At 38.1% G+C, this 25527-nt stretch overlaps 1 protein-coding gene across 10 annotated transcripts in view; it reads right to left on the bottom strand.

Moving 5' to 3' along the window:
* ITPR1 (inositol 1,4,5-trisphosphate receptor type 1) overlaps window positions 1–25270 on the bottom strand; it is a 390069-nt gene extending 364799 nt beyond the window's left edge. For all 10 annotated transcript variants that reach the window (XM_051981182.1, XM_051981188.1, XM_051981197.1 and 7 more), the window contains exons 1-2: window positions 24910–25270; window positions 23927–24004 (exon numbers count right to left, since the gene is read on the bottom strand). The gene's annotated coding sequence lies outside the window, so the exon portion shown is untranslated. The remainder of the gene's footprint in view (window positions 1–23926; window positions 24005–24909) is intronic.
* Between the last annotated feature and the right edge of the window lie 257 nt (window positions 25271–25527).

The raw sequence follows: 25527 nt of genomic DNA, 5'->3' as shown, positions 1-25527 counted from the left end.
ATGGCGATTGGTTCTGTTTTTTTAGTCAGAAACCCTGAGGGTCTTCCCCTCCTGGATATCAAGAATTGGGCATTGCTTCAGTCAAACTGAGTCCTGAGAAAGACTTTAGCTTTTTAAGCTTTTTTAAAAGCCTTTTTAAGGCAAAAGTTTTCCACTGCATCAGGGCCATTTCCAGTCATCCTGATCTATATCTGGCCAATAAACCCAGATGGTTCTGGAGGGGAAAGTGAGGCAGGTGATTTTGTACAGTCCTCCCTCACTTAAATACAATTCATCTGCATGTCATGGTGATGTCATGTTCCTCTTCAAGAATGAAAGACAAACAACAGCTCTAAGATTCTATGAACAGGACTTCACTGAACAAGCAAGTCAAAGTTGTAGGTTTCCTCTATCTCCATCATCCCCATTTAATCATGTGAAACTACTTTTCTCCCCAAGGACCCTACACACATATACATATACACACAAACCCCAAAGAGAAATATAAACAGAAATACTGGCATGAGTCATCATAACAGCTTTCATCAGAAGGGTAAATATTTAGAAGTGGCAGTTATGTTATAAGGGCCATATTGATGATGTTGTTTTTAAAAACAGAATTGTGTGTAGGAAGCCAGCACATAAACAGGTGAGGTTTATAACCAATCATCAAATATTACCCAAGGTGTTCAGGATGATTAAGGACTTCTCTCTCATCTTCCTTGCTCTAGTTCCTGACTTCAAATTCATTTTTCTGTCTATTTATTAGCACCTTCTGGAAACCAGAAATAATTTAAGTACACAGAATTTGTAAAAGGCCAAGATGATTGAAATAGAGTATAAAAATATTTTCACTCTTAAATGGCTTCCTAGATGTCAAGTTTTCTTCGAAGAGGAATTACTTCACTTTCTGTAACCAAAAAGAATAGAGGCCAGCCTCTCATACTTCTAGAAAAAATGTTAAAAATAAATTATGGAAGCATTCCTATTCTTGTGATGGGGAAAAAAAGAATAGAGGGAGAAAAAAACTATTATTTCAAAAATCCAATCCTGTCACTGCAAGAAGGATAAACAACATTTCATCAGGCATGAATTTGTTTACAGAGAGAGGGAACAACAATGAATACATAACAAGGCTTTAAACAATAGTCAGTTTATGGACACTTGGGAAATGAGAATAGATATACAAGTAATGAACAGAAAGAACAATCCACCAAGCATTTGTTCTCTTCAGTATCCTGTATTTTTATCCTATGTAATCTCAACTGTATTTTTATGAGCTGAAGGTAAGCCAATTGGTTTAAGCAACATTATATTTCCCCTTTCTGATAATGTATTCCAAATAAAGTCACTTGATAGTCAATGCTTATCTTAGTATGAACTTGGGTTTATTTTGGAAGGTTTAGGACTCATTCACTGATAATCAGTATACTTTTAAGTCCAATAATCAGATGAAAATTTCTGAGGAAAAATAAAATTGCTTTTACATATTTCAAACCTCAGAAAAAGCCATCAAGAGTTGTTGAATGTGAGATCAGAGCCCATAAAACCACAGACTTGGAGGATATCTCAAGGCCACATAGGAAAAACCAGGAGCTAAATCAGATCCCCTATTTCAGCTTCTGTTTTAAGACCGCCATTGGAAGGGACAGAGAAAAGGGTGTTCTGCTCCCTCCCAAGGAAAGAGGTCCAATTATTAGGAAATAATTCCTTACACTCAAACAACATATGCTTCTTCTCGATTCCATTCGTTACTCTTAACACTGCCTCTGGAGACCCAAGAAGATGGAGGCTTTTCTTTGAGAAAAGCCATCTATCAATGTAGACCCCAATTTAAAAACTGACCATTGGACCTCTATGTCTCTCCTTCTCCTCAGAAGAGCTCCTGAAAATGTTTGTCCAGCCCTTAGGGAGAATGAAGTGGGAGAGAGTCAGGTTATTTACTTCCCTTCAAATCTGTCACCATCACCAGGTAAGCAGAGCCAAAATCCTTCAGTTCTTTGCAGAAGGAGAAATGAACTTAAAAGATGTGTTTCTGAGCAACCTGGTTGTGACACGTGGAGCTGCTCTGCTGGACAAACTATCCTATACCATCCTTCTCAAATATTCCTTGGAGCCTGTGATATTTGTTTTGCTCGTGGGTGAAGGTTGTCATCAAAAAGTTTCTCAGTTACAAATTCCTACTGCTATCCATTTAAGTGTAAATAATAAATGTCATTTCTGTTCCTTTTTTTTTTTTTTTCATTTTTCCTAAAACTAGAGAGACTGGTCCACCCACTATAGTTTATGATGGGTGGGTAGTCAGCTAGGAAATTTGCCAGGGGCCACAGTTTAAAAAAAAAAAAAGACACCTACACAAAACAGTTATGTTTTTTTTTTTTAATTCTACTTTTCCCAGGGGTCTCTAGCAACAATTACACTAACAAAGGATTACGTTAAAGGCTTCCTGGTAATCCTGGAAGCTTCCAATGGCTTCCCCATTAATTAAGCATTAGTGACCTGGAGAATGCCTTATTCCATCATTCCCTTGGAAGGAAACAAAGCTCTGTAAAGTCAACAAATAGGGAGGGCATCTAGGGCGAGGAGGGGTGGGGGAGGAGGAAAGTCCAGGAGTGATGGGCCTAGCAGACTGCTCATCTGGAAAGTTTCCTGTTGTTAAGAGGGCTTGGGAGAGCCTGCTTTTTTATCTGATCTTGTACCATTTGTGCCTGCAGACGACTTCCGGCCAGTCTCACACTATGCTCCTGTTGCAATCCACTCTCCGAAGAGAAACACTAGGGGACCCCCAAGAGGAAAGCCAGATGTGCTAACCTGCTGAGGCTGCAGTTACCACAAATTTATTGTCACTCTCTGGGCTTTTAAATCCACCTGGGATAGCTGGACACTCAAGGGCTCCAGCAGCTTCAAGACAATAGGGGAAAGTCATCTTTTCCTCAGAGATTTTCGCTTTTTCAGAAGATCAAATGGGCTTGTGAGAGATTACAGTGCTTCAGAATTGATATTCACTAAGGCAAAAAGCTCAACGATTAAAAGCTAGTTTAATGTCACAGCAAGTAAACAGAGGAATGAACCGACAAAATAGCTATCTTCCTCACAAAGAGATAGGTTAATTTAAAATTCAGGAAGATCCAAACTCTCAAATGGATTTGCAGTCCCATCAATCTGGAAAGCCCTAACCAGTGACACAGATTGTAACTCATCCTTGTGTGTTTTTCCCACATCTTCCCACAATGGGTCCACCCAACAAAAGAGTGTCCTCCTAAAGCTCAACACTGTGAGAGCACTGTTGAAACACTCTACTCTGGGTCTCCACTTTGCATCCTTCCCTTTTGCCACCTGAACAACCCATCTTATCTTTCTGGAGTACAATTAATTCCCAAATGATATCCTTGCTACTGTCTGTTGATCAGAATTCCTTATTAGTGATATGTTGCAGCTGGCTCACACCCATGGTTCTCTGTGTGATGTTCATCTCCAATTCAAAAGCTGTGGTGTCCCAGGTCTCATTGACATATAGCAATACTTGTAAAATCTCTGCATTGAAAAGATGGGCCTGGCCTGGAGAGACTTAAGTGAAGTGATGCTAAGGGAAGAACCAAGAGAACATTGTACACAGCAACAAGATTATGTGATGATCAACTCTGATGGACGTGGCTTTTTCAACACTTAGGTGTTTCAGGCCAGTTCCAATAGTCTGGTGATGGTGAGAGCCATCTGCACCCAGAAAAAGCACTGGGGGTGACTTAATGTAGATCATAACATAGTATTTTTGACTTTTTTCATTGCTTGCTTTTTGTTTTCTCTTTTTTTCCTTTTTGATCTGATTTTTCTTGTGTAGTATGATAATTGTTGGAAATATGTGTAGAATTGCACATGTTTAACATACATTGGATTATTTGTCATCTAAGGAAGGAGAAAGAGGGAAAAATTTTTGGAACACAAAGTCTTGCAAGGATGAATGCTGAAAATTATCTATGCATATACTTTGAAAGTAAAAAAGCTTTAATTTAAAAAAATGGGCCTGGGTAGCTAGATGGTACAGTGGACAGAGCACAGGCCCCGGAGTCAGAAGAACCTGAGTTCAAATCCAACCTCAGCCATTTACCACTTATTAACCCCAATTGCTTCACAATAAAATAATAAAACAAAAAAAGAAAAGATGGGCCTTTATTGTTGTGAAAAGTTTAGAGTCAGTAAGGGAGTTTTATAATCTCTTAAAATCAATTTAGTTTACTCTCCTATTCCTTTTCAGCTCTAGGCCCAACTTACTACTGATCAATATTGCCTGTTCCAGATATATACATTCTGTTGGAAAGCTTTGCAGAGTGTTCATTCAAATAAAAGTTGAATCTGGACAAGAAACCACTCTACTTTATTCAGTTGGTCTTGAACTGAATATGATGAAAAAAATCTTCTGAGTAATTACAGAGCTTTTCTATGAGGCTCTAGAATATCTTGGAATTTAATTCAATCAATATAATGTCATCTGCAAAGAGATGAACATCTGGAATTCTTCTCCATCCTTCCCAAGCTGAACCTCATGCCTGATTTCCTCCATGACAGTGGTGAATAGTTTTGGAGAATGTGTACCTTCCTGTTTTATGCCTTACCTAATGTTTAGGTCATAGATGATGTGATATCTTCCAAGGGGTCTTGAATTATCTTGATGTACAGTTGGGAGTTAATTTGTGATGATGGAACCTGGGAAGGCAACTTTTGTTCTACACAGTGGAATTCTCTGTAATCAACAAGTAATAGAGACAAAGGGCTCTAAAGTCTCTACACTTTTCAGTCAATTTTGAAATACTAAATAGGTAGTCAACTATTGAATATCATTGCAAAAGTCTATTTGGCCCTTCTAACACTCTCATCAAGATGCCCTCAATTTTTACACAGAAATGACCCTCATAATGATTTTGTAAAAATGAAATATAGGTGTTAGAGGTCAACAGTCATTTTCTTAGTCAATTGTTTTTGTTATCAACAAGGCCCAAGGTATTTTCTCCCCACATATTCACTATCTTTTCTTCCTTTAGAGATCTTATAAATTGGCTGCATAATGCCCCAACAATTGTGTTCCTCTAGTGGTGATCTCCTTTATATAAGTTTGATTTAGGTCAGATGCTTTCCCTATCTTTGTTTTCTGCAGTACCATTTCTTTTTCTACTAACTGTGGTGGTATGGTCTAAGAGTGGTGGTTTGATGAAGAAAATGATTTATTGTAATGGTGTTTGGGATTCTTTTTCTTATTTTTCTTCTGTTTGTAGGCTTCTTTCCATTTTCATCTATGAATGTCCTTGGGATACCTTGGATATCTTGCCAATCTTTATTTGGATTGGTTTTTCCCTCTACTCATCGCTCTACTTTATGAGACAATACTGCCCATAGCCTTCCATCATCCTTTTCCTCAAACATTTATATCCTAACATGGTACTGTCTTTGGCAGTTATCTTTCTGCATTTAGTGAAGAAATCAAATGTTTGTTGACTAAGGAGCTTTCTGGACTTCTATGACCTCCCTGTTGTAGCAATTAATTTACATTAGTCTGACCTTTGAATTAAATTATTATAGTCAATTCAATGTTTATTATCCTTGTCATAGTGAATTTATCATTTGTTTAACAAATTCAGGATTGAATCTTAATAATTACATAACAATATAATTTTTTTCATCTTTTTATTATAAATGCTGATCTTTGCTTTAAGGGTCAGTTGTCTGATGTGGCAAAGATAGCTGGCACAGGGATATTCACATTTTGCATGTTGATAAGTCTTTTCTTGTTTATTAAAAAGTGATTATTTTCATTTTTAAAAATGTTATTTGATGCTGTCCAGGTCTAGCACCTACTAATTCTTTTCTTAGAACAAAACATTCACAATATGGAAGATAAGACATTTAATAATATTGATGTATTAAAAAGATTAGTTAAATAGTAAAAAGGCAAGTGGACAAGTCTTTGGTTTTTCTCATTTTTTTTCTCCTGTACCCTATTTTCTCACATTTTTCTCCCCATTCTTCTTTCTTCCCACCTTTATACTGAAGTCCCACATGGCAGAGTAAACTTTTTGCTGACCATGCAACCCATGTCACAAAATTTGATGAGCGGATTGAAAAATCAGAAAATTTTCTGACATGAAACAGACCAAGTTAAACTTTCCAGCAGCCATATCATATGCTGAGCTTATGAATCACTAAAACATCTAGTTCTTTTTCCATATAAAGTGTCATGCTGTTAACTTTTGCACTGTATCTATTGATTAACAAAAGAGTCTACTCTTGAGATACCTGGTCAGAATCTAAATGTTTATGGAGTCAGTTGGTACAATGCCTGGCCTGGGACCCAAGCTACACAAGATGCTTGGAATCAGCAGGGAAGGCAGTACCCACTAGCAGCCATCTGCCACCTCCATCATTCCCCAATTATAAACTCAGTCCTAACCTTCTCTGCCCTCCCTTTGCACTGGGACCTCTGATTTCCCATTTATCTTAGCTCTCCCTCATATTTCTTTCATCTTCTGGTATTCATTGACAGTTTTTTCCTGACAATATCTTAGATCTTGGCACCCTTTCCAAAGCTATATGCTCCTTATTCCATAACCTCTGACAAGAAGAGCTGGGAAGAAGACTTGGCTTATTTCTTACTTGACACTACCATAAAATTTGTATAGTTCTTTGCCAGACTTCCCTTTGTCCTTATCGCATTCTTCTTTCTATCACATTTTTGGGGGGGTCAAATACCTTCTCCAGATTCCTTGAATATTAGACTACATGTTAACTATGGGCAAGTACAGCACTGTTTTTCATCTTAGTATCTCTATCTCCAACAATTAGCATTATGCCTTGTATATAAGAGATTATTAATAAATGTTTACTAAGTTGGATATCGATATAGAAGATGGAAAATTACAATGAAAACTGACTTATGCATCCCAAAGTGTTTCTAAGCAAAATAATGGTAGGAATGAATTTATTCCTCACCCCCTATCATTGGAAAGTTCACCAATTAAAGCTCAGCAGTGTGGCTAAAGAATATAAATGAAAATGTACATTTTTGAAAATTAAAAATTGCCTTCAATCCAGCTAGTCTACTTTGGGTGCACTTCAAAATTATGAATCTATATCTAAATACTCAGAAGCTTTTACACTTAACTAGGAGATCTCTCTACACAATTTCCTGTCTCCTTCATTCATGCTGCCATAACTAGCATAGCCAAATAGGATAAATAAAGGAAAATCCTCAATAATAAAGGTCTGAGGAATGAGAAAAGGTTGGCATTCTAACAAGAGATCATATTTAAGGTCCTTTCACTCTAGGGTACCCAAACACAAAACCCAAGACAGGTAAACTCAAATTCAGCACTCATAGTATTACAGAGTTGGCAGGAATTTGAGAGGCCATTTAGTACATTTATATCTGGAAAATAATCCTCATTAAACATGTGAAACCAATGTTCATCTGACTTTTTTTTGAAGACGTTCAGATAAAAGGAACACTTTTGTGTACAACTCTCCATGACCCCATTTGGAGTTTTCTTGGTAGAGATACTGGAATGGCTTGCTATTTACTTCTCCATCCATTTTACAGATGAAAAAAACTGAGGCAAACAGGGTTAAGTGACTTACCCACAGGCTGAATCTGGACTCATTTAGATGAGTTTTCTTGACTCCAATCCTGCTGTAGTAACTACCTACTATCCCACCTAGCTGCCCCATTTTATCCCCAAATATTTCACTCTATTTTGTTGAATAGCTTTGTTGAGTTTTTCCTTATCTTTACAACTTTACTCATTACCCTATTCTTGCTGTCCAGGACCCTACAAGTTGGAGTTTTCTTCCACATGGTAGGCTTTAAAGTCTTTGAAAAGAGCTATTTGCTTACCTGAGCCCTCTCTTTTCCAGGATAAACATTCCCAAGTTCCTTGAATTGATCCTCTCTCAGATGGAATGGATTCAAGGGCCTTCACCTTTCTGGCTACCTTCCTCTAGATACTCTGAAGTACATTAATCTGTTTTCTAAACTGTGGGGCCCAAACATGAACATAATACTGCAGATAGAGTCTAAAGGCCAGGATAATAACACTTCCTTATTTTCTCTGCAGCTTAAGATCAAATTGATTTTTTGGCTACTCTATAGAAAACTGTTTATAGATGAGAATGAAATCCAATAACAATCCCAGATCTTTTCCACAAAAACTACTGTTCTATGACTTCTGTCTTGTACCTTGAAAGGTTAAGTTTTTGAACTCAAGTAAAAGGATTACAATTTTACTGAAATTGACCTTATTCACCAGATGGCAAAGACTTTGGTGGCCTCCCTAAGGCCAGAAGCTTTGATCTGAAGATCACAGAAACTCTCACTAACATTGCTAGGAGAGAGAACCCTGGGACAACATCAATAATGGCCTCTAGGGAGAGTTCAATCTATTTGATGGTTTCTGACTTTGTTGCCCACTTTGGGGTGTCAAAAAGGACATAGAGGGGCAAGAGTGAGACACAAATGGATGTGTGCCCACCAGAATGGGGTGAATTGGGGCCAACATCAGTCTGTTTGGCAGCAGGCATTGGAGGGACTGGGGGAAAAAAAATCCCAGTGAGCAATTCTATTCTTTCACCTCCCATTGCAAACAGCTACAATTTTACTTAAATGTTCATTTGAGTATTCATGTTATTTGACAATGTCAACACAAATTGTTTGGCAAACTGTTCTCTATATTCATCACATATGACATGACCTGCCATTTCCATGCCTTCACACTAGCCTTCCTCCTGGAATTCTCTCTTTACCTTGATCTTATAGAATCTGTCTTTTCCTTTAAGATTAACTACAAACATCACCTTCCACATGAACCCTCTTCCTGATCCTCCCAAGGATCTGACTTCCCTAACTATAATGCACTTAACTACCTTGTATTTAATCTAAATGTGCAAGTGTGCTTATATATCTATATATTTATATAATATATGTATATATAAAATGTGTATGTGTATATATATGTTATATATATATATATACTTGTATATTTCTATATACAGATGTATATTTTTATACAAACACATATGTATGTATATGAATTTTGTCTCCCAGAATCAGGATTGTTTCATTCTTATCCCAGCATCTGGCACATTGCCTGATATGTAGTCAGTATTTAATAAATACTTGTTGACTGATAATAATCATTTATAATGAGTTTGGATAAACCTATAAATTTGGGTTTTGAGAATGAGAGGGGAAAGCTAGAAAACAGAAGAAAAGATATTGCTGATTTTTCTCTGGAGTGGGAACTGAAGAAATTTTCTGTGGTTTTAGTATTGGAGAAGATTATTCCATAGCTACCCACTAACCTGCCTTGGAACCTAGAGGGAAAAGAATCAATAAATAAGGAGGCAGTAACAAGTAATATGGTAGCCCAGTGGCATCAAACTCAGATTAGTGACATCAAACTCTCACAGTAATGAATTCACTCTGGCCACTATGTTTTAGAAAACTATAAATTAACATTATCTACATTGCACTATACTTTCATTTATTTTTGTTATTTTCTAATAACATTTTAATCTGGTTCTGGCCCTATTTGAGTGTTTTGCTGGTTGCCTGAGGCCCATGTTTGACATCTCTGCCCTACATCATATACTAACATCCCAAAAGGTGCTAAATTACATTTAACACAGTGCCAAAATTTTCTGGATCCTGACCATGAATCCAGCTCGTTGGCTCCCCTCAAAGCTTTGGATCACCCAAAATCTGGTAAGTATGGCAATTTTTTTATCCAAGTCATTAATAAAAATATAAAATAATATAGGGCCAAGCACAGATATCTGAGGCACTCTACCAGAAACTTTGTCAAGCTGACATTTAAGAATTAATGACTATATTGATTCTAGTCTTTTAACCAAATATATCTAATTGTATAATTATCTAACTCACATCTTTCTACCTTTTCCATAACAATCAGATGAAATTCTTATCAAATGCCTAATGTTTAAATATGGCATTCTCTTTGATCATCTGTTTAAATTAATAACCTTGTCAAAAAAGGAAGTAAGCTTCATTTAGTCCAACCTTTTCTTGACGAATGCAGGTTAGCCTTGTAATCACCACTTCCTTTTCTAGATGTGCACTACTATTTACTGACTTTTCTAAGAAAATCAGAGAAATGTATACTTTGCAGAGTCTGCTCTCTTCTTTTTCTGAAAATCTAGATACAAGCCCCTTTTTTGTACCTTTTAGATCTCTCCCTTTCTCCACCATCTTTAAATTATGACTGACAAACAGCATCATTGAGTGATGACCAATCATAATTAACTTAGCTCTTCCCAACAATCCAAGACAAATCCAAAAAATTCATAATGCCATTCACATCCAGATAAAGAGCTGATAGACTATAAATGCAGATCAAAGTACACTATTTTTACTTTTTTTTTTTGTCATGGTTTTTTTCCTTTTGTTCTATTTTTTCTTCCACAACATGACTAATATGGAAATGTCTCACATGATTGCACATCTATAATCTATATCAAATTGCTTACCATTTTGAGGAAAGAGGAGGGAAGGGAGGAAGGGAGAAAATTTGGAACTCAAAATTATATTTTGGAAAAAAATGTTAATACATTTACATGTAATTGGAAAAAATAAAATACAATTCAGAAAAAGAATTATGACTGACAATGAGTTCAAACAACTATATCCTCCAGTTCTTTCAATCGTCAAAGATGTAGGTCATCTGAGCCAAATACCTTGAATGCATCTAGGGCTGCTAGCTGATCTCTTACTAAATGAAATAAAATATGTAAATCATTTGGCAAACCTTAAGGCCATATAGAAATGCTAGCCAATAGTATTACCATCTCCTAAATTGTCTTATGTAACAACTCACTTTTAGCCAATATTATTCTATCCTTTTTAGTCCAAAAGCCATTCTACTTGGTAGAGAAAACAGAAGCAAAATAAGAAATGAGCAGCTCTGTCTCGTCTCTTTTGACAAGGTCCCATCCCCTTTGAAACAGCCATCCCACACCTTCTTTGATCCTCTCCTTTCCCACCCAGGGAGGTGAAAACAAATTTATTCTATTATTCCCCACTTTTCTCACCAACTTCTCCTTCTAAGCTTTAGTACTCTCAACAGTCTTACAAGAACATGAATTTTACAGGCACTTTTGTATTTCTCTTCAATTACCTGTCCTTTTTTTCCTATCATTTCAGATCTAAGTTTGATGAATCCTCTGCCAAGCAATTCTATTTTCTTTATACAAACTCTTATTTTTCCTTCTCATGGGAATTGTCTATTTTTCTTTCTTTAAAATGTAATTCTTCAGTGTTTCCTCTCTCTCTCCTGAGTTGACTTTCCTTAAAGAGTTTTAGTTCATAAGACCCTACCCTAACTGGTGTTATAGAGGTGGTTTCTCTGATGGCTGTTAATAGAAACATTCAGAGAAATGACAATGATCTTCTGAATTTCTTCTATTACAGTGTTAAACTAGGCCGAAGACTAAAATCACACTGAAATAAAATGTTCATTTTATTGTATGAAACACAAACATTTTCACAAAAAGCTTTGAGGATGGAAAAGAATCCATTTATTGTAATTTTTTCAATCTTTATTTTCCACACACACATTTGCACTCACTGTGTTAAATTAGGTTTTCTAAGATCTCCTCTTCCACCTACACAAAATTCAGATTTAAGAAGTTAGCAACCCCTGAAACTAAAGCTAAATTTGAATACTTAAAATTAACCCCAAGGTTACCCCAGGATTGCATAAGACCTTGGAGATTGATTCCAGTTAATTCAAAAACCATTTCTAAGGGTTTCAACTACTGTCCCAATGTGCTACAGAGAGAGCTTGTGACTTGCAGACTTATGATCTCACTGGTGTAGGGCAATCCCAAGTGTGAAAACTCCCTTTACAAAGATAAGTCAGCTCCTCTGCAACTTATTTTGGAGAGTTACCCAGAGCAAGAAGAGGTTAAATGCTATGCCCACATTTACAAAACCAGTGTGGATCAGAGCCAACACTTGAAATCAGGTCTTCCTGGCTTCAAGGCCAGCTCCCTACCCACTACACCTCGGTGCTGCTAGGGAAACAGACAGAGAAAGACAACAGTCGCTGACTTCCAGAATGACACAAATAAGTACAAAATACTAAGATTCAGCTAGAACTAAGGGTTCTTACCTGGGGTCTGAGAAATGGGTTTTTTAAATACTTTGAAATATACTTTCAATTGCACATGTTCAACATATATTGGATTACTTGCTGTCTAGGGGAATGGGTAGAGGGAAAGGAGGAAAAAATTTGGAACACAAGGTTTTGCCAGGGTGAATGTTGAAAATTATTCATGCATATTTTTAATAACTTTTTATTTACAAAACATATGGATGGGTAATTTTTCAACAAGGACCCTTGCAAAATCTTCTGTTCCAAATTTCCCCTCATTCCCCCCTTTCCCCTAGATGGCAGGTAGTACAATATATGTTAAATATGTTGAAATACATGTTAAATCCAATATATGTATACATATTTATGCATTTATCTTGCACAAGAAAAATCAGATCTAGAAAGAAAAAAATCTGAGAAGGAAAACAAAAAATGCAAGCAAACAGTAACACATGCATATGTTTTGAAAATAAAAAGCTTAAATAAAAAATTTAAATCTGCAAAAAAGAAAATATATTCAAATACAATATTCCAGTATAATTGGTTTCCATTACAATTCTATGTATTTTGAGTATATTTAAACACCAAACTCGTTCCACCTGATCCAACCCCTTCAATTTACAGAAAATAAAACTAGAATCCAAAGAGATTAAGGCGCCCAAAGTCCCACAGGCAATAAGAAACAGCCCGATTGGGACCCCAGGTCTTTCACTTGAAGTCTCCCATTCCCCTCCACAACATTCTTCTGCTTTCTCCCATAAGGATGACAATGTGACTATACTGTGATACCTATCAAGTGACCTTGAATCTCAGGTCCCTGAATTTTTACAAATGCACACAGAAAAGCAAACCCTATTTGTTTATTTAAACATGGAATCACCTGGCTGCTCAAGCCTGACAGACTGACTTCCAGTAACCAGGCCACCATAAATAAACAACTTAAAATTAGGCAAAGCTAATCACAGTCATCAAGGCCTAAAGATTCCCTAGGCAGCCTGCTAACCCATTTCCTAATCACCCAGCTCCCAATGACTTTAACTGCTCAATTAACTCCCAAGTGGCAGTTTTCTGGACATCACTCAAGAGAAAGGGGAGAAGCTTTTTCCCAAGGCATCTTATTGTGATAAAGCTAGTTAAGGTCAAAGCTCGGCTTTCTTAATTTCTTTGACAAGGATTCCATCACTTAATAAAAGGCATGAAATTTAAGTCCAATCTAAGTCTGTAGCAGGACAAAAAAATGAATCTGCCACCAAAAAAAAAAATGGTAAGAAGAACATCTGTACCCAATACTACAAACTCACATTAAAGGGAAGAATTTTTATGTTGATGTTTTCAGAAATTCACAAGAATTTTGCAAAAATCAGTTAACAGTTATGTCCTATACTGAAAGCGAGTTGGGAGTAGAGGAACAAAAAGGTGATGTGCATCAGTCAAATTTTGCTCTTCATCAAGGAAAAAAGTACCTGGACAATAAGGTTAGAGTATGTAACCCTCTAAGGTTCCTACCAATCTGAAACTTATGAGCCTATGCTCCTCAGGAAGCCAAGGGCACTCATGCATCTTGGGCCATCCCCAGTCACCCTGATTTCTGTCTTGCCCCAGGACTTCAATAACTAGAGGAGAAAGCAAGACTGCTCAGTCTGCAAAAACTCTGCCTCACTTAAATTCAATTCACAAATAAGTCAAGACATTTCCCTTGTGATGTCCCTGGTCCTCTTTGAGAACAAAAGACAAACTACAACCATGAGCCTATGTTCCCATATGAAAAATACCATTATGTAATTAAATTCAATTTAGCAAATATTTCTCCAGCACTACAATGTGCAAAGCACTGAGAATAGAAACACATATTTCTACCATTGGGCTGCTGGACTTTTCCCATTGTAAATACGAGGCATGGTGAGGAGAAATAAGTGCTCATGGGAATAAATTTCGCCTAGCCATTAGATTTCTGTCCACTCTCCATTACTGTGTAAAGAAAAGGCTCTTAGTCTCTGTTTTATTTTGTTTGGGGAAAGAAAAGGGTATTGAGTCTTGGATTCATTGGCAGCAGCATGAATGAAACCTATGGATCCCTTTTCCAAATAATGTTTGTTGGTACATAAAATACATAGGATTAAAAAGTTAACCAATCATACTGAAATGTGGTGATTAATTTTTTTTTTTCTTAAAACCAGTTTGTAAAATGCAAGCTAAGAGTCATTGGTATAAAATATAGAAAACAATTTGAAGTTATCTGATCAACTGTGATTAAGATAAAAATGGGAAAGATTATCTTAAGCTGCAAATGGTTACCTCTGTGTAACTATATAAATGGTCAGGGCCTCATTGCCTCTGGATGTAAATTGGTTTTTGATATCCTAGAAAGCAGCAGTACAAATACCTCACTTTCATAATGCTTGTTAATTTTGTTTGGAATTTTGTGAAAGACTTCATAAGGCAATTTGAATGGAATATTGGTTTGGGAGCTAAAAAACAGATTCTGAATAATCCTGCCCTTCGGTAAATTAATTTGAACAAGTGACTTAATCTCTGTTTCACTCTCCCTATCTGTAAAATGGGAACAATACTCACCCCTATTTATGTACTTTACCAGAGTTGTTATGGGGAATAATTAGATAGAATGTCCATAAAACATCTGAGCTTCTTGGAGAATGGATCAATATAAAAGCAAAATGTTTATTTAAAAAAAATCATTAGTATAAAGGACACTCCAAATTTGTCATTATTACATCAAAGGGAAAAGAAAAGAAAAGAAAACCCTTCCCATCTTCTCATGATGGTCCGTAAGGCCATTTTCTAGATTGGGAATAGCAATGGGGATTAGAGTCCCTGTCATGTTTGCCAACATGGCAATCTCTTTCCAAAGGATGCTCAAGACTCACACAGTTCAAATGAAGAATTATATTAAGATTGAAGATTTATTCCCCTGAAACTCTCAGAACAAGCTGATAGCCTAATAAGCCTTCTTCCTCTAACATTTCTAAAGGAGAAAAGAAAAAACGAAAAGAAAAAAAAAAGAGCCCCAAAAAGAAATGAAGAAAAGGTTGAAGGATCACAAATCTAAAACTGAAAGAGCTCTCCCCAACCAACTTGCCTAATTTTCCCCATTTTACAGATAAGAGCAATGAGAACCATTAAAGTACAGTGATATCTATCCAAGGTCACAGAGAGAGCAAGTAGAAATCGAATCTGAACCTGGTCCTATGATGACCTTCACAGCAAAGCCTTGAATTGTACTCTGAAGCCCTGAGTCCCAGATCTGACCCTGCCATTAGCTCACTGTCTAACTTCAGCCCACTCATTTTCAATTCTCTAAGCCCCAAAAGATGAATTCTAAAACCCAAAGGGCTGGAGCCAGGCCCACTGTAGCTCTGGGAACTGGGAATTCCCTATAACTCCTGTATCCAGCCCTACAGAAATAGGGCTTTTTTTTCCTCCCACAAAAGTCGTACCTGAATATAAAATGAATCCCCCAATCTAGTTCTTAGTTAAAAAACTCAACCAGCCAGTGTGTGACTGCATTTCCTCTTGGCTTTTACTTTCCAACGTTCAGTGAGTGACACAGGTTTGCCAAGTTCAGCTAGACCTGGCTCCAATTCCATTCGCTCTGCAAATGTAATTTTAAGGGAAGACAATCATCCAGGAGCCGCCCTCCAAATCAAGCGTCAAGTGAGGTCTAAGGAACATCTGGGAAACCAGGAAGCAGCCAGGCGGCCCACCTCTCAGAAATCAGGAAACAGACTCATTTCATGAAGTCCCTACTCCACACTAGGCTTATACTGCATGCTGATGAAGAAAGACCAAAAGGCAACAGACCTTGCCTTCAGGCAGAGTGCACCCTTGGGCAGTGTACAACATGTACCCAAATGAGGATCTATGAAGTAATCTAGGAAAGTGAGAACCCCAACGGAGGGGTCCACAGAAGGCTTAATGCAGAAGTGAGTCTTGAAGGACACTATGGATTATAAAATAACATATCATATACTTACAGAAACTTTGTGGCTTAAGAAAATTTAATCTGAGAGTAAACAGGGTGCCAGAGCATCTATTTGCTCTGGAGACAAGAGTATAGTATATAATACTTAAGTATAGTATATAATACCTCTCCAGTTTACTAATTTTATGCTCAAGACAAGGTATATTTTCTTGCTAAGTCTCAGTTTCCTCATCTTTAAAATAGGGATAGCAATACCTTTAACATTTAATTCACAGCCTGTTTCAAGGAACAAATGGAAAGGTATGTCAAGTAAACCCTGTAAATGACGGTTGTTAGGACTGGTTTTTTAACATCATTATCATCCTTATCATTATTATTATCATATCAAGCTACAGACAATCACAAAAAAGGTACCTCTCAGGAGGTCACTGGGCCTCTTACTCCAAAATACATAGGTTAATCTAACAACAAATGAGATAGTGAACACATCTCCATGTGACTAGTTCTAGCTTTTCTTTCTTTTTTTTTTTTTTTTTAATTATCTTTATTCAACCAGTTGACTCTCATTTCACTACAGATCTCGATGTCTCTGGCTAACATTTCAGAACTTCCTCTAAGCAAAGATAATTGAAGATAGAATCTTCAAAGTAGTTATTAGCAACAAGGCATTTTTGAGTCCCTACCCCCTTTTACTACTGCAAGTTTCTAATCTGATCTGCAGTCACTAGACCATGCTTAGAAATTCAGATTATGTCCACCACATGAAACTTATTCAATTCTGAATAGTAATTTTCCTCAAAGAATAATAATAAAAATCATAAACTCCTGCTTTCGTTTTCAAATTGGTACAAAAATAAATCACCAAAGCTTAAAGATTTAACTTTCTGTAGTCCTACTAGATGGATGATCTTAAAACTACATACCTACAAAATGATTCCTTCATATAATAATTCTACAGTCTTCAAAAGTCAATGTCACTGTTTCCTCATCCAGAAAACTACACAGTTGGATTAGATAACTTTTAAGGTTTCTGAATCTATTATCTTAAATTTTTACAATGTATACACTAAAAAAACAAAAACAAATGCTGTACAGATGATTCAAGTTACACGGATATCTACACAGGTATCCTTTTATACATAATAGGAATGATTTGTGTGCCTTTTCAGACCTCTCTTAACCCTGACTGCCAGCACAACAGATCTCATTTGCACTTCATTAGATTTGGTTCACCATTGCCAAATCAAAGAAGTAACCTTTGAGATCATCGACTTCATTGCTCTCATTTCAAAGATTTGGAAAGTGAGACCCAAAGAGATAATGGGACTTTCCCAAAGTCATACAGTCTCTAACAGCAGCAAAGCCAAAACCATTATCAAGGTCTCCTGATTTCCAGGTCAGGATTCTTCTGAAGCCAGAACAAAGGTAAGACCCATATACTGTATTACTATAAAAAAATTAACAAGAAAGGGGGAAAAAAGGCAACTAAGACAAAGAAGATACTATTGAAGGGAAAAAATATAGTTGTTAAGCTTGAATAAAGTTGGTATTTTATATTAATCTGGATGTATAATTTCATCAATGTGAAATAATCTAATAAAATGTACTATGTTCCTTGATGGTGTGGCCTTTTGACTTTGTATACTCAGCACTATAACACAATGCTGTGATATAGTAGAGGCTTTAATAAATGTTTATTTACTGATTCCACCTACTAAAAAACTGTTCCACCCACTAATAGTGTCCAGGAGTTGTCTGGGAGTGCCAAGAGGTTAAGTTGGTATCTCTCCATGGTCACAGGGAGGACACTACTCAGTTCTCCTGCTATCTACTACATCATGAGACAAGGCTTTTGCATATACAAATTAATTAAACTCTATATGCAACAAGCAGCAGATATTTTTATACTCATTCAACAGAAGAGGAAATGAATACACACAGATGTTACCTGTTTAGCCCACTCAAAAAGAAGAGTCGATACTCAGCCCTCAAGACTTCCCTTCTCCCACTTCAGTTAAGTAGAGTTATTACCAAGAGTAAGGTTCTGGTTTGTCATTTACATATCACTCCCACTGCTCTTTACTGTTTATAATAATGACAGCCAAAAAACATTCTCAAATGTTTCTTAAATCAGTTTTCTAACCTTATATGGGGTCTCGTAATTGGGGGGGGGTCACAAAATTATAATTTATTATCAGTAGATGTTTGAATTGTATAGCTATTTTATATGTCTATAATGGTCACATAAAAATGTCTTGGGTAAAAAGAGGTCAAAAGTGGAAAATGTTTAAAAAGCCCTGCTCTAGAGAACCTGTGCTACAAGACTATACAATATACCTTCTGGTCACCATCTAGTTAGAAGCCCAAGGCTTCTCAAGGTAACTGTTAAGATGTGTTATATCTACAACCTACAAACATGTGTACATATATACATATATGTATATAAACATACATGCCCTAGAATGAACATATGGCCACAATGTTCTGGCTAGATAGACTCTTATGGTAATTGAAACTACAGAATTTAAGCCTTGGCTTTTACAGTCCTGCACCTGGAACTTAATTTCCCTCTTCCCCAATCTGATTTTCTCTTCTTGAGAGAAATTCTGGGGAGCTATGAGAGTCACAAGGGTGAGGTAAAGATAATCTATTGGTGATAAGAGAAGACTAAGTCTACTAAGAGTGAGAACTATTTTGGTTTATGCTCTTGTCTATGACAGGTTCAGAGAATAACACATGACAGGTGCTTCATAATTGCCCAGCTGAATGATACAAATCTAGTCACAGGAGGATGTGAAAGGCCTGTCTCTAGTATGGCAAACTATCTGGGACAAAGTGGAATATCTGGATGATGTAAACAAATGGTTCCAATTAGGAACAAAGATGTCGCCAAGCCCCAAGCCTTCATTCAGAACAAGATTCCCTCTCCCCTGTATCTAATTTCTTAACTATCTCTTAGGATCTTTTGTGACTATCTCATTCATAAGACCTTTACTGATTCAGGTTATTCATGCTCTTTTTCTCCTGAAATTGTAAATATTTATGTAGATTTGGGAAATATGAGGGACACAGTAAAAAACAAAACAAAAACAAAACACTGGATTTGGAGTCAGAGAAGTAGATTGCTATCCCTACCACTTACTACCTCTATGACCTTGGACAGGTAGCCAGCCCTTCACTTCCCTCACCTGAAAATGAAAATATTGGATTAGTTTGCCTTTAAGATCACTCTTGGCTCCAAAACAATCATTTATTTTTTATATAAGATTTGTGTTGGAAAGGTAATGTGGCGTAATGGACAGAGTATTGGTCTTGGAGTTAGGAAGGACCTAGTTTCAAATTCCAACTTTGACGCTCATTAGACATAGGATCCAAGGGCCCAAGGATCCATTTAAACTTTCTGAACCTAAGTTTCCTCATTTGTAAATACAGTATTATAATGCCTGCAGAACCTATCTCAGTGAGGCAGAAGTTCTATGAGATTTTAGATATATACAGATATAATGCCTGTGTGTGTGTGTGTGTGTGTGTGTGTGTGTGTGTGTGTGTGTGGAAGGGGGGAGAGAAGGAGGGAAGAGAGGAAGTGAAAATAAGTGGGAGGGAGAGAGAGAGAGCTTTGCAAACTTTAAAATACTATATATTTACTATGGTTTTGTTATATGTTTACACAATGCCCAGTCCATAGCAGGTATTTGATTAAAGGTTTATCATCTAAACAAATACCTATCTGCATTCAAACTGGTACCCACTGGTCACATGTAAGATTCTTGAGGACAGGGCTTGTCTCTCTTGTGCCTTTGTACCCCAGCGCTCACAACAGTGCAGCCATCATACATGGCAGATGCTTAACAAGTGCTAATGGAAGCTAAATGAACATCCTCCTTTCCCAACCTTTAGCAAATCAGAAGCATGGAGAAGGACAGCAGAGAGACAAGCAAGCTACTGGGTACAAGAAGTGACAGCTGACGGCCTAATATGGAAAATTATGAATGAAAAACTTAGAAATGGGCTCCACTAACTACATGGCTCCAAAAGAAATCAGATGTCATGGAATCCAGGTCTTTTTTGAAAATAAAACTTGTACATTTGAAAAGGTCGCACAGTTCAGTGACATTTTAGGCACAATGACAGTTGTGACAGTTGGAAACTATCAAATAAAAGTTATAATAGTTCAGTTCTACATGTCAGCAAAAAATTGTTTTAAGCTTAAGCCTCATTTCTCATGGCTGTTCCTTTAACCAAATTGATATAGAGATAGCATAGGGGTGGTAGAATAATGTTATTTTGGCTTTTCCTGGAGAGGGCAAATAGTTCATGGGATAACTTGGCTCTGGCACTCAGTTCTCCTTTAAACTAGGGATTGCTTCTTAATTTTTTTGTGTGCCATGGACCCCATAGGCAGTTTCAGGAAAACCACATAGAAAACAGCAGGCAGAATGTCAGAATAGACCAAAGTTCAGCCTTGGATTCAAGTAAACCTGGATTTAAATCCCTTTTATTTGTGTGGCTATTGGCAATACACTTAGCTTAAGAAAATCCACAGAATTCTATCTAAGGTATCTAAAGCTGCAGAGGAGCTGTATCACTGAAGGCAGTTGGCACACTATATACTAAGAAATCATAGCTTGGGACCAAAGATAAAGTTTTAATGGTACTGGGTTAAATGCTGAGGATACAAACTCAGAAAAACTTCAAGTAGTTCCTACCCTCAAGGATCTTATGTTCTACTGCTCCTAGAGATTGCAGGTTGTCATGGCCAACCCTATATTCAATTCTGCTCATTTGTTCTCAAAAACCAACCTCTAAGACACTGATCACTTTCCAAAAGCCACAACAATGCTTATGTCAATATACTGATGTTAATCAAGATAATCTACTCTAATCCTGAGCTGTCAGCAACTCAGAAAACAAGAAATTAACCAATAGCACACAATTAGCAAGGCTTTCCCTAACGGAGAGGGCCGATGAATGTAGCTCTATCCCAGGGCAGTCTGACCTAGAGAGGAACTCGAAGCCAAATTTAAATTTTATTTTTCCGCTGCTTGTACTCTGGTTTCTTCATAAGCAGCCCATTAAAAAAAAATCACAAACAGATTTCCCATGGAGTCTAAAAATCCATCTGATAATACTTTCTCAACAATTCTCTGAAAGCGGATAATTTGTTTACTGACTTTTTTTCTTTAGCTTTGTTCTCCCCACCCCACCCCCCTTAAATAAGGCAACAGTTCCCAAAGCTATCGTATGGATTTTCATCTTTCTTATTCTACTAAGCAACCATTATTCTTCTGTTCAGGTTTTCATTTAATAAAGAGAACTTTGCTATTTAAAACAGAATACCAATGTGGATGAATGATATTGTGTCATTTCAAAACACTTTGCATAACATCCAACATAGAAGTCAACATCATTCAGCTCAATGCTAAGGGATGATAGGCTTATATCAGAGTTTTGTAAAGGGTGTTTTTAAAGAAAACTCATTAGGGATAGACAGACCATTTGGAACATGAAGAACCTTCCATGGCTGATAAAAAAAAAAAAAGAAAAGAAAACCTTGAGAGGCTTTTCTGCTCCATGTCGGATTAATGAAAGGGCAGCATGTACTTCCAAGATGGGGGGGAAAAAGTACAATGGGCAACAAAGTAAGCTTGAAGGTTATGTGAAAAAGCACCAACAACCAACATTCACATTTGCAGCTTAAGCTGTGAATTCACTTTATCAAAATTTTCCTGTTATTTCTTTCATTAATATTGTACTATATATGTCCCTTGAGGTCTAAGGCTATATACCTTATTGTCTTGGGAATTTCCCCAGGGGGTAAAGCAATTCATACCTTGCACATAACAGGAGTCCCATAAATCAGAGCAATAGACTGTTTGAGTTGGAAGGAACCTGAGAAATTATCTAGTGCAGATCTTTTATTTCAAAGATAATTGAGTCTCCAAAAGAAACACTGACTTGTTCAAAGTCTTACGGTGAGTTAGAACAGGGACACATAGCATTTGCAAAAAGGACAAATGATGATGTGTTCTATTCTCATGTAAAGCATTTTGCAAACTTTAAAGCACTCAAGGATGCTAGTTATTATGATGATCACTTGCTTTGTGCCTGCAGATACTCAGCAGAAAATGGTATCTCACTGCAAAAGTGGTTCAAAGAACTAAACTGAAACCAGTTATTACATACTCAGTTTCACAGTAAAGAACTCACTCTACTTCCTAATAACACTAATGTTTTCTTCCCAAGTCAGGCATCTCTCCTTAAATAAGGTGACAACCTGGGCAGACCAAGCAACCCTGTGATCTCCCTCCCCTCTTGGTGATAAACACTGAAATTATCCAACATATTGTGATAATAATGTGTATAAATATTCAATATTCAATGTGTACAAGATCATAGGATCCCAAGGCTTAAAAGAGGAAAGAGTCCTAGGGGCTAACCCTACCCCCAGTTTACAGATGAGGATTCTTAAGTCCAGAGAGAATCCATGGGATTTGCCTATTCAGGCAACAAAGAGCAGAACCATCATTTGAACCTGAGTTCAAATTTCCTATCCAGCATTCTTTTTAGCAACCTCAAACAATTCATTTACTTTGATTTCAGAAAGCAAGAAACCATCCCCGAAAATTCTAGTCTCTGATGAAATAAAAAATGTCTGGCTCTTATAAACAGATCTACCAATAGATATGACACCAATAGGATATGGAGAATTTGTTGGCATGTTCTCTCCCTATGTCCTACCAAAAGCAAGTATCTGAGAAACATCATGACCAGAAAGGGATGGCTGTGGCTGAGAAACTAATCAGCTCAGTACAAAGCTAACTGGTCAGAAAGGGGATGGAAGCCCCAGCTTTAACCTCATTAGCAGGACATGAATTAATGGGCCCAGTTTCTCCACAAATACAGATGAATAGAGTACAAATGCCTCCCACTACATTAGCACTCCTGAGAATTTTATCAACAGGAAACAAAAATGTTACACCTCTTTAATGAAGTGTCTGATTTTTTTTTTTCAAATTAGAAAAGCCCAAAGACTGTAGCCCAGGGAACAGCTAAATATTTAGACTGTTACATGAGTTACCAAGACCCATCCACCCCCTGTGGCCCTGTTTTTTGACCATTTAAGAAGAAAACTTCAGATGGGCAAGCCTACAGTTACATGGACATATGTACACAATACAAGTCTTCTTTACTAACGCATCTCAAAGCAATCTGGAAAAGCTAGCGGGCCTGTGTTTATAGCAGAAGCCCCGGCCCCAACTCATGTCCCACAGAAGGCACTCCAACAGCATTATTAACTTATTGAAATCCTTTGACATGTGCTTGGCTTCAGGCCAAGTGCTGAGTGCTGATATTTTTCTGCTCCATTTCTAGATTTGACATAGCTTTACAATATAAACAAACCAAATCAGCTGTGATTATTTCACTTACTCAAAGACAGTCCTTCTTCCCCATCTAATCCTAAACTGACAAGCACATATTCACTTGGTGGAAAGTTATTTTTGAGGCAGTTAATTTTGCTTATATATGCTTGGCAAATGAAACACAATATATTTTTGAAAATTTAAATAACATGCACACTATCCAAAAAGTCAGATTTTTTTCTTTCCTAATTTAATGCCATTCTAGCTTCTTACAGATATTTGATCTGTCTACTACAATTTTGATTCTGGGTACCAGAGTGGTAACTGACCCCAAATGCAAGTCAAATACCCCATGCCATATTGTTTGCTAAACAGAACTATCAGCAAGGGAGGAGAATCAATAATACAAATTGAGTCCTATAGCCCTTTCTCTGGCAGCTTTTAAGGGCGAGGGGCAGTGAGGAAGCAATTCTCATAAAAGATTGTACACTCACCTGTCACAGACTAAGCCAACAGTATCTACAGCACACCCAAACAGGGGTGGTACAGTTCCTGCTCCACTGGGTCAGCGCCTAGGTTTAAAAAAAAAAAAAAAAAAAAAAAAGGAAGAAAAAGGACTCATTACAAGAGCCACAGAGCCATAGAATGTCAGTTCTTGTGGTCCCTGTTTAAGATGCCAAGAACGGCTTCTCTAGTAGATCCCTTCCGCTCAGGTAACCTTTTACAAACTTGATTAGTACGTCCCTCCATGACTGGGCTTCAGCCTAAATCTAAAACCCCAAGGTGATCAGTACCTAGTTTCTCTATTCTTGGCACGCACTCCATATAGGCGACAGATACATTGTGTCTCGCATCTCTGCAACAATTTAGCGAGAAAGTGTGAGCAGATCTCCAAGCACTTGTTTGCTGAAGGAGAAGGGGATGACATCCTTTGCGATGCTGGACATCCTCGCCCCAGCACACAAACAGGCTACGTTCCCAAACCTCATCCGCTCGGTCCCTGTTTTCTTCCTTTTCACCTTTCCCACCCCCGACCTGAGCACCCCGCAGCCCTGGGCTTGAACACTCGCAAGCATCACCGAATCGTGCAGCGTGAGGGCTACAATTTCCCCCCAAGATTATTTCCTTGAGGAGATACACTCGAGCACTGCTGTGCCCCCCTCCCTTTACCCCATCCACCCTTCCACCCCCGGACCTATTTCCTGCTCCCGGTCCCCTAGCTCCTAACTTGGTGCTGGGGAGGAAGCGGGATTGAACCCGCTATTTGGAAGCCAAGAGCTCAGGCTCTCGGAGCGGGGACCTGGATGCAAAAGGAAGGGAAACAGATAATTGACAAGGACACTCCAGTTGTGTGCAAGCAGCCCCAAACCCCACCGAGCCTCGAGAGCCCGGGGAGGGCGGAGCAGAAAAGTTCTGCTCCGTCTCTCCTCGGTCACTTCCCCGCACGCTTGCCGCTCTCCCCGGCCCGAGACCGTACCTTGTCGCCCCCAGGAGCGGTGCCTGCTTTTGCTTCGGGAGCCGGGCTGGGAGAGCGTTAGCGGCTACTTTGTAATTCCATGTCCCCGAAGCTGGAGCTCGGTCCCGTTAGGATGGACGCGGACACGCACCCCTCCTGCGTCTGGTCTCGTCTGGTCTCGTCCCGCCGGGTGCCTGGCTTTGCTTTGCCTTTCCTCGCCTCGCCTTTCTCTTGCTCCCTCCACCTCCCCTCTCCTCCTGCTGCTTCTCCTCCTCCCCCTCCTTCTTCTTCTTCTTCTTCTTCTTCTTCTCCTCCGCCACCTCCACCTCCTCCTCCTCCTCCTCCCACCCCAGTGAGTTTCAGGAAACGGCTCAGCAGAACATCCACATGGTTACTGCACTTGGGCTCCGCTTCGCCACGGCTTATATACTCCTCGTGGTTCCCTGGGCAATGTAGTCCAAGTCAAGGGTCTCGCAGGCGCCTCCGGCGGTGAGGCGAAACTACAATTCCCAGAATGCCCTGGGCTTCCCGGGCTGAGGTTCCAAATCGTCTCCCCGGCTTTGGGGCAGCTGAGGAGCTGGGAGTGCTGGAGTAGCTAGGGCTACCCGAGCTTTTTGGGTTGTCGGGGTTAGAGGGACA

Source organism: Antechinus flavipes, chromosome 1 (genome assembly GCF_016432865.1).
Source record: "Antechinus flavipes isolate AdamAnt ecotype Samford, QLD, Australia chromosome 1, AdamAnt_v2, whole genome shotgun sequence".
NCBI lineage: Eukaryota > Metazoa > Chordata > Mammalia > Dasyuromorphia > Dasyuridae > Antechinus > Antechinus flavipes.
This window is presented reverse-complemented; position numbering and strand designations above follow the sequence as displayed.